This window comes from Gymnoscopelus braueri, assembly GCF_963280865.1.
Source record: "Gymnoscopelus braueri genome assembly, chromosome: 10".
Lineage (NCBI taxonomy): Eukaryota > Metazoa > Chordata > Actinopteri > Myctophiformes > Myctophidae > Gymnoscopelus > Gymnoscopelus braueri.
Genome location: NC_137611.1, coordinates 52,371,161 through 52,382,326, shown reverse-complemented (window position 1 = coordinate 52,382,326; position 11,166 = coordinate 52,371,161). Strand labels below are relative to the sequence as shown.

At 37.4% G+C, this 11,166-nt stretch overlaps 1 long non-coding RNA gene across 1 annotated transcript; it reads right to left on the bottom strand.

Moving 5' to 3' along the window:
* Positions 1–7,817: 7,817 nt before the first annotated feature.
* LOC308092733 lies at positions 7,818–10,209 on the bottom strand. The gene is made up of 2 exons (XR_013933810.1): positions 9,954–10,209; positions 7,818–9,405 (listed from the first exon to the last, which is right to left on the bottom strand). It is a non-coding gene; the product is annotated as an uncharacterized lncRNA (long non-coding RNA).
* Positions 10,210–11,166: the final 957 nt, after the last annotated feature.

Genomic DNA, 11,166 nt, shown 5'->3' with positions numbered 1-11,166 from the left:
AGGTTTACTGGCTGTTAGAGCTAACTCAGCTTTCGTGAAACCGATTCCTGGATAATTTAAGCCAGGATAGCCGATTAAACCCAGTTTATCCCTAATCCAGGTTTCGTGAAACGGGCCAGACAGCAAGTACATTTGTGTTTACGTTTGTGTTTTGTTATCAGAAACTTCAGCATGATGTAAACCTTGGGAGAAATGTAGTTGATTTGTGTCTACTGTAAAATACTGAGGGGTTAAAGGAGCACTTCACTCATTGTCAACCTTATCCTATATTAAAATGGTCCAATGGGTGGGTCATATATCATGCGGTTGGTGTGGACCACCGTGGCCCCATCAAATAATGCACATAATAGTGGTGTAAAGTAACTAAGTACATTTACTCAAGTACTGTACTTAAGTACAGTTTGGAGGTATTTTTACTTTATTGGAGTATTTCCAATGTTACGTACTTTTACTAAAGATTGATATAGTTTTTGATATATTGATATAAGTTTTAATTATTTGAAAACTTGAGTTACTAGTTACTTGGTAGATTTTTATAATTATTACAAAAGATACATTACCCACTTCAGCCCTGTATATATTTTGGCCATTTGAAAATAGCCGATCTACAAGCTGCCTTTATATGGAAATGTGATTTCCAACATGCACTGATGTCAGACACCACAGAAGGGGCCCCGTAGATCGGCGGTGCAACATAACCTCTAGTCTTCATATTTCTTACCCACTAATGCTCTTTGTAAGATGGCACCAATTCTGTCTACTCACTCTCATTGGTGGGCTGTGGACCTGGTGGGCAGGTTTCTGAACTGTCCACAGCCCACCTCTGAGACATAGAGAAAAATGGTGCCATCTTAGACAAAAAAAAAACCTTTACACAGTCAAAGCATAGGACTAAGGATAATGAGCTCAATTAAAAAAACATCGGAAGTCCTAGGACCCGTGTTTTGCAAGAGAAACAAGTGGTCACTTCTACAAAACAAGCCCAAAAGAAGCGATTAGACCACATGAACACACGCACAGCAACATTATTTAATACAGCATCAAGGTCAGTTTAAGCACTTTAAACCTATATACATCAGCTATTTGAAAATAGCAGATCTACAAGCTCACAACATGTCACGATGCGACACGTTGTGATCTTACAGATCTGCTATTTCTTGTTTGTGTTTTGTATCTTTAAATGTGGACTTTTTTAAAAACATTTTAACAACACAATCCTTTTATGAGGGTCCCGGAAACAAAATATTTTCAGATGTGGGTCCGTGGACATATACATTTTAGGGGTCCTTAACATGACAATGTTTGAGAATCACTGGTTTAAACAACATTTACGAAGCAGCCCAAATAATCAACTACTGTGTACACTTTAGGAACAAAATAAGCAACTACACTTTAAAAACAAGCCCAAATATAAGCAACTACACTTGCCACACACACACCCCCTTTTAAAGTTGCAGCCGCGCACGCACACACACACACACACACACACACAGAGTCACACCGTCAAATGAATGGCAGGAGGATTCAGATTTCAGAGCGAAACTTTACAAAATAAAACGGTAAAATGCTTTGCACGGGGCTCGGGAGAAAGAGAAGAGGTGATATGGACACATTTGCGCTACATCGATGTGGAGAACAAAACACAATGCTTGAACACAAGCGTTCACCACAAAGAGATCGAGTTATAAGTTAACAAAAGGTTTGCACTTTCTCCATTTACACCCCATACATCTACACAAACGTTCAGATTTCAAATATAAAGTGCTTACCTCATGGCCAGGGATGTTACAATTCTATTCGGGTAACCCATAAGTACCCATATTCTCCGTATTGTCCAATAAAAAACATTTAAATCCGATCGGTGGCCATTTTCTCCGTATTTTTTCCATGCTTTCAACTAAGTGACCCTATCGGTTGGGAGGTGTAATTGCACTCTGATACACTATAACTCTATGAGAAAATGACCGCCAATCGGATTAAAATGCTTTTCATTGAACAATACAGAAGTTACGGGTACTTATACCCACCCGAAGTAAATTGTAACATCCGTGGCCACGGAATAAAAACTTTATATTTGAAATCCGAACGTTTATGTAGATGTACGGGCTGTAAATGGAGAAAGTGCAAAAAACAGGTTGAAGTTTCGTCATGACTGTCATAATATGACCGTGATGTAATGCTGCTTTCGATTTAGTAGCAGCAAGCGAACTATAGTAACTTGTAAACAACCCAGTGACAAACCTATATTATTATTATTCATAATAATAATATTCACATTATTGTCTGAGCGTAAAGCTCTCATTCTATCAGCTGTCCACGTCGCTGACAAACGCGTCTCCTCTCCTCCACAAATGTTCCACAAATGTGCTCAATCCTGCGCAAAATATCTGATCTTCAAGCATAAAACAGTTGCTGCGTGACAAGCTGTATGCTTGTTGTAGATCCTATCTTTTTCCACCGCTTTGCAGTGAAAGGGAAAGTAAAATGGGTCGCCACATTTTGCGAGAGAAATAAGTTAGGTCTATGAAAATGTTACTGCATGCGTCGTTGTGCCCTGAGAAAACAGTTAGGCATGAATGCTGGGGTAATAGCCGAGGCTAATTTGCAACACCAGTCCCTGGTTAGACCTTTCTATATAAATATATACCTAATAAAAATGCATGAAGCTCTAATCTAAACAAGTATGAAAATATATTTATATCTGCAAAGTAACTAAACTAAAGTTTTCAAATAGTTGTAGTGAAGTAAAAGTACAAGATTTGCCTCTGAGCTGTAGTGGAGTAGAAAAGTATTACCATTATAATGTAATTATATATATAATTATAATATTAATAATAATAGAAAGACGCGAAAAACAAGCCCAAAGTCGCTTATAATAAGCAGACATGGCAACATCGACTCGCATAGACTCGCTGCTGCAGCTCGTCTACGGGCCGCTCTGCGGGGGGTCTAGAGGTGTGAACTGCTCTTCCCTGGGGGAGAGAGAGGGAGAGCGGTCAATTTAGCCGAAATATAACGTTTGGGATGGTATATATGGTATATATTTCATATTTATAATACGTTTCAGAAGAAAAAAAAAACGGAGATGATTTGAAACATATATTTAGGAAAAGTCATGAAAGGGGAACTTTCTCAGAGCTTCATGAGAGAAGATAATCCACTTTAAATTCTCAAAATCGGTCATATTGATAGCTTAGTCATGCAAGTGATAACCGGCCAATGTGAAAAGGGTGGCATTTCTTCCTCTGTCTACTGTAGTGTGAATGTGCGTGCAAAATTTCACGGAAATCGCACACTGCGTTCATGATTTGAGGAATTTTGTTCAAAACTGACCTATCCTGCAAACTTTGGAAGCCAATGTTAGCCAAGATGGAATATGAAATATCGGATACATCCATCTTGATCATATGACTATAGAGATACTGTGTTCCGATTTGCGTGATTTTTGGACAGAATCTAAAGGATAAGAGCAAAAAATGTGTTTTACAAAACTCATTCTCCTGGTGACGCTCTAAAAGGCATATGTGAAAAATGCAGGGCAAAGGTTTTTCCTTGGCCTCTAGAGTATGTGTGCAAAGTTTCACGCAGATCGGTGCAGTTATAACTAAAAATGTGAATCGACCTGTTATAGCACCAGCATGAGGCTGATTTGAAAGTTTTCAAGTGGCATTTCTTCCTGGGCCAAGTGGGAATCTACGTGGAAATTTTCACGGAAATCGCATGCTGCGTTCATGATTTGAGGCATTTTGTTCAAAATGAACCAATCCTGCAAATTTTGGAAGCCAATCATAGCCAATCAGGATGGAATATGGAAAATCGAACAGATCCGTGTTGATCACATGGCTATAGAAATATTGTGTACAGTGTACCGATTTACGTGTTTTTTGGACAAAATCTGTAGGAGTAATATTAAAAAATGTGTTTTGCAAAAGTTGCATCCAAGGGAGTGTGTGTGCGCAGTTTCACAGCGACCGGGCCAACGGTGGCGGAGATTGTACACTTTAGAAACAAGCCCAAATAATCAACTACACTTCAGAAACAAGCCCAAATAATCAACAACACTTTAGAAACAAGCCCAAAATATTTATATACCAATATTTTATACCAATATTTACGAGCGACTTTACAGAAAAACAAGCCCAAAGTTGCTCATAATAAGCGGACTTAGCAACACTGCCTAGGCTTATTCACATTTAGACCAGATTCACATGTTTTTAGCTCATCTATACACCGTTTCAGGTGGACAATCTGTCTGGTGTGAGGATTGATGAATTCTTCAAGATTAAGAGCAGATTGTGGGCAACAGGGGCAGGGCTTTCCACAGGGCTTATGGTGTCCAGTAAGTCGTAGGGTCCGTCTGAAAGCAACGATAGGTTTGTCTTTAAACGTTTCATGGAGTTCCAACACATCCGATGTTTGATTAAGACAACGTTTGATTTCATTTACCAATGGAGAACATTGCAGACTGAAATTCTATCTATTGGATGAGTGTCTTTGTTTTGGTTGGAGTAGAGCATGGGGTGCCCACACTTTTTTGAGAACTACTTTTAAAATGACTAGCTCAGCAACCAAATAAAATGTATCCTGTTGCTGAAAAGACTTTAAAAAATGTACCTGAGGAGGCTTTGGAATAGCGGCGCTGGCGTTACATTTAAGACAAACACACTTGGAATTAAATAGTGGGGGGAAAAGACTCCCTCCCATTCTGTATGGAAGACAAGTGGTATGTTTTCGGGTATGTTATGTTTCGGTGGTTATGTTTGCGTTTGCGTGCAACACTCTTGAAAACAAAGCATTGCATTGTGGGTTTGACTACTATCTGCCGAAGGGAGCTGACAGGCCCTTCTTGATGTCAATCAATCAAGTCACTTTAATTCAAGTGCCAGACGACAAAAAGAGGAGTTTTGTGATTTTTGTTTATAAATATTATTTTCATTATTGTCATTATTTTTGCATGGCATCTGGTAGCTGCACAGCCTTTATGATAAATCTACTTTTTGGGTGCCCCTGGATTAGGGGCAGAGAGCATCTCTGTCATAGTGTGAAACCCTCTCAAGCAAGATGGCGGCGCCCTGTAGCCGGCCGGCAAAACTCTTCAAACAAAGTTAAACACTGCAGGTTAAAGAAGACGAAATGAGTGACAGAAAAGAAGAAAAGCAAGGAAAGAAAACTCGAGCAAATCCGATGATGGAAAGAGACATCGAAGAGCTCCGTAAGTCTGTAGACACCTTGGCGACCGACATGGCCAAGGTGCTGAAGCAGCTGAAGACGCTGACTGAACTAGTCAGCGAAGTGAAGCAACTCAAAGACGTAATTCAGGAAAAGGACAAAGCCATCGACCAGCTGGAGAAGAGGGTACACGATTTAGAACAGTACTCAAGGATGGATGATGTTATCATCACTGGCCTGAAAGTCCAACCTCGCTCGTACGCCAGAGCTGTGGAGGGAAGAGGAGAAGTCGCCGCGGACGCGGCGACTGAAGATCTGTTGACGCTGGAGAAGCAGGTGTTGAAATTCCTCGAGAATAAAAACATCAAGCTTGATGCAAACAGCATCTCAGCGTGTCATACCCTACCAAGGAAGGACAAGACGGCCACCCCTGCTATCATAATGCGCTTTGTGAACCGTAAGCACAAAGCAGATTTAATGATGCAGGCGAAGAAGCTGAAGGGAACCCAGGTCTACATAAATGAACACCTGACAAAGAAGAATGGAGAAATTGCACGAGAGGCCAGGATCCTGAGGAAAAATGGAAAAATCAAGTCAACGTGGACCCGAAACTGCAAGGTGCTAATCCGACTAAATGGAGAGACTCCAGAGGAAGCAAAGACAGTAACGGTAAGAGAACTTGATGACCTCGATGATTATAAATGATGTTACTGTCTCCTCCACGAGTGATGAATAGATATGTAGCCATGGATAAAATGCTACTATTATTCATTACATCTTTTTTTGTGCATTTTTTGGGGGGCATTGCATGGACACAGACTTTTTTTTCTATAAAAATGACAGCTGCTCTATGTTTTTTTTTTCCCTCCTACATTTTTTCTACATTACTTTTGCATGGATATCCTGGGTTTGCGCTTGGATCTGTTTGCATGGCTATTGCAAGTTGCATGTTCTTCCTCTCTCATCTCTTTACCTTGGAATTTTGCTTTGGGATCTATATGGGAAGGATAAAAGCGCTCCAGACAGTTATTATTTTTGCAGCCTGGACTAGGCAATGTACTTTTTCTACTTTTTTGCATGAATTGCTATATGGACCAGGTGTATGTGATGGAACTATGACTCTAAGGGGAACTTTCTGTGCTATGTTTTGGATTTTTTCTTTTTTTGGACTTTTCTCTATTTTTACCGCTAAAATTTTCACCAAAACGGATGGACAAACTGCTTATGTTGAGTTAAAACTGTGTGTGACTGCGTGTGTGTGCGTCTTGATGCTATTGTGTGTGCTAAAGGGTGCGTGTGCTTGCGAGAGTGCGGGTGTGCGGACATATGTGTGCACCCTAGCGGTTGCGTGTTCGTGCGTGCGTGAGTGCTGGTTTGTAATCAGGATCGACAGTTGTCATTTCAAATGGAATATGAAGACATTTAGCAAGGACTGTTTCAAAGAAAATGACACTTAGTGAGGAGGAAACTGTGTTCCCATTTCGGGACATAGATGATGATGAACTAGAATCTGTTGATTCCGTTACAGGGGGTGACTCCATACATCAACTGCACTTGGCTTATGAAAATCTTAAAGGTCTCATGACATTCATTTTCACTTTTTTTATTTTCAATGTTTTATTTGGGGTTTTATGACCTCAATTACACCCAAAAAACCTGAACTTAGAACATTCAGTGGATTTTCTGTGGTCTGGGGTTTTATGAATAACTAGGCTGAAAAGTAATCTGAGCTTGGCCCTTCGACAGTGAGGTCACAGTCGATTAATCCCGCCCACTCTCCTCCTCGCCCCTCCCCTCCCCTATCCTTTCCTTTGGGGGGGGGCGGAGCAGAGGCGATGATTGACAGGCAAAATCACTCACCAGCGACACCCGCAGGCAAAGATTTCTTTTTTCATTGCAGTTGAAAAGGCTTTAGAAATGTGAGAGAAAAACACCTGCCATGGATCACTGGAATTGAATTTTCACTTAAAACTTTTTGTACACTTTTGAAGGACCAGGACAAAGACTTTGAATGTGGTGTAAAAGTGAATGTCATTAAACCTTTAACCTGAAAACTTTTGACCATATGGAATATAAAATGCATGATTTTGATAATGACATAGATCCTGAAAATAACTTCTATAATTGTATGAGAAATACCTGTGAATACTATACGGATGAACAATTCAAACTCACTAAGACTGAAGGAGAATTCTCTTTAATTCACTTTAATGCCAGAAGTCTTTACAGAAAATACTCAAAAATTGAAAAATATCTAAGTCAGTTTAGTAGATTCAATGTTATTGCTGTTTCTGAAACGTGGCTTAATAAAGACAAAGGCTATAATGTAGGAATGGAGGGATACGAGTTATTCACATTGGATAGAACCTGTAACAAATCAGGAGGTGTTGCATTATATATTGATCAGTCTTTAAGGTGTAGCATGGTTCCATCAATGACAACCATCATGGATGGAATCATGGAATGCCTAACAATCGAAATAGATGTTGCAGAAACTAATAATATTATCATTAGCTGTGTATATAGAACACCCGGATCCTGTTTAGATATATTTAATCAAAAACTTGACCATATGTTCGGAAATACTAGTAACAAGACACACATACTTTGTATGGAACCCCAAAATAACTGATTTTATAAATGCAAGATATAGTAATAGTTTATTCCCAATAATTACCAAACCTAGTAGAATTACAGTAGATACAGCCACATTAATAGATAATATATTTATAAATAAAATAGAATGCCACACAACAGCAGGATTGCTTTTAAATGATATTTCTGACCATTTACCTGTTTTTGGTATTTTTAAACAACTTCTGAGCAAGGAAACAAGTAACAGTAAATACAATCTCAAGCAGACAAGATGTAGAACTCCTGGGGCTGTCGCTGCCCTAAAAGCAGATCTTAGCACGCAGGACTGGAATGAGGTCTATGTTAATGAGGACCCAGACCAGGCCTATGAGGCATTTATATCCATTATACTGGAACTCTATGATAAGCATTGTCCAGTTAGAACAGCAACGAATAAAAACAAATCCAAACAAGATAGGCCATGGATCACAAAAGGCCTTGAAAATGCCTGTAGAAAGAAAAACCTACTGTATAAACTATATATGAAAAATAGAACCAAAGAAGCTGAAAAAAGGTATAAAATATATAAAAATAAGTTAACAAGTATTATAAGAACTAAAAAGAAGGATTATTATCAAGAGCTATTGGAACAGCATAGGTGTAACATACAAGGGACTTGGAAAATATTAAATAGTATAATAAAAAAAGGTAAACCAAAACCAGAATATCCAAACCAATTTATCAAAGACAATTTAATTATTCAGGAAACTAAGGAAATCGTGAACGAATTTAACAACTTCTTTGTTAATGTAGGACCTACATTAGCAAATAAAATTGTAGAGCCGAGAGACAACTGGTATTAATGAACATAATATTAAACCAAATCTAAATTCTATCTTTATCAACAAAGTGCATGAAACTGAAATCGTAGAGATTGTTAAACATTTTAAAAACAAAAGGTCTACGGACCACACAGATATAGACATGATGCTAGTTAAAGAAATAATTAACACAATTGTAAAGCCATTAACCTATATTTGTAATCAGTCTTTTTTAACTGGCAAATTCCCTAGTAATATGAAAATCGCTAAAATTATCCCGATTTTCAAAAGTGGAGACAAGTACCAATTTACTAATTACAGACCAATCTCTCTGCTCTCACAATTTTCAAAGATTCTTGAAAAACTCTTTGCAGCCAGGCTCGACAATTTTATTGAAAAACATAATTTACTCAGTAAACACCAGTATGGGTTCAGACCAAACAGGTCAACCTCAATGGCGGTTATAGACCTAGTGGAACAAATAACAACAGCAACTAACAATAAACAATATACAGTAGGGGTTTTTATTGATCTTAGCAAGGCATTCGATACTATTCATCATGAAACACTTCTGAAGAAAATGGAAAGATATGGAGTCAGAGGCAAGGCTAATGAATGGCTAAAAAGTTATCTCAGTGACAGACTCCAGTATGTGCACATGAACAGCATCGATTCAGATAGGAAAAAAATAACTTATGGAGTCCCACAAGGCTCAGTCCTGGGTCCAAGACTGTTCATAATGTACATAAATTATATATGTGAAATCTTTAATCAAATGAGCTGTGTCCTCTTTGCAGACGACACCAGTCTGTGTTGCTCCGGTAAAGACCTGGACCAGCTCCTGGACACAGTACAAAATGAACTGTCAGTACTTAAAAAATGGTTTGACCTTAACAAATTGTCACTTAATATAAGTAAAACTAAATTCATCATCTTTGGTAATAGACCAATTACCAAAGGGGCTAAAATTACGATTAATAACGTAGAAATAGAACGCGTATTTGAAACTAAGTTTTTGGGTATTACAATAGATAGTAAAGTAAATTGGAAAACGCATATTAATAACCTAAGGACCAAAATATCTAAGACCATTGCAGTAATGTACAGAATGAAACCAATACTAAACCAAAAGTCACTGTACTTATTGTACTGTTCCCTCGTACTCCCATACATGAGTTATTGTGTGGAAGTGTGGGGGAACAACTACAAAACGGTTATTAAATCAATAGTTTTACTTCAAAAAAAGGCCTTAAGAATTGTAAGCAAATCAGACTACTTTGCTCCAACAAATCCATTATTCATTGATTTTCAAACTTTAAAACTACAGGATCTAGTTGACTTGAGTACCGCAATCATAATGTACAAGGCACACAATCATCTGCTTCCTACCTGTGTCCAGGAACTGTTTCACCCCAGAGAGAGCCAGTATGAGCTCAGAGGAACTGCCATTTTCAAACAAAATAACGCAAGAATAAATAACAAAAACAGCTGTGTATCGGTAATAGGGGTAAAATTATGGAATAGTTTAGATGACGATTTAAAAAACTGTAGCTCTATATATAAATTTAAAAAGATGTACAAATCAAAAGTAATAAATAAATATAGAACCTTAGAGTGAAGTATATTCTAATTTGTATATACAAAATGAGGATGTAGGTGTAGTATAATTGTAATATGTATATATATATATATATATGAATGTGTATATATATATATGTATGTGTATATATATATATATATATACGTGTCCTATAAAAAAGACAACATCGGGTGACAAAAAAAAAAAAAAAAAAAAACTTCTTGCACCTTTCATTGCTTTCTTCTCTTCCTTATTGTTTGCAAATTCAAGTGATTGTACTTTGATTATTTATTTTTTTGTACTCGTTTCTGTCAAAACATCTTGTATGTTTTGATCTTTGTTTTGTTTTGGTTGTTTTGTGTTTGTATTACTCCAGTATGCTAGTATCTCCTTTTAGCATGATGTTTATTAACATGTGCAAAGGGTAGGCATAATAAGCTTAGGCTTCAGCCTACACCTTTTGGTCTGTGTATTACCATCATTATTATTTATTATTTATTACTATTATTATTGTAATTATTATTGATGGGGAAAAAAAGAGAGTGAAAATAAGAGTGTATGTATATAACTGCCTTACAGACCAAATAAAAAATCTACTACTACTACTACTACTACTACTACTCTTGTACGTTTTTTTCCCAATATAGTATTATAGTATAGTAATATAGTATAGTATATATTTCCCAATATAGTAGAATAGAATGGATATAGTCCCTGTCTATGAATCTGGCATGCATCTACTGTGATTTGATTATATATTATCAGCTGGAGTATAAACGCCTAAGACTTATAAACAGACTCACTCATCTTCAGGTCCCTCATTTTCTCAGTAAGTTCCTCAGATTCCCAGCTTAAAAGTCTTTAATAAGGATAAGGATTAGATAAGGATTTTCTGACATGTCTATGGAGTGAATGAATTGGAAATTCTCTTCTGCTACATGTTGCCCTCACTTGCTTTTTCCATTCTCTTAACCCATTAAGACCGGGAACGCATTTTAGATTTTAACCACTTTAACCATTATT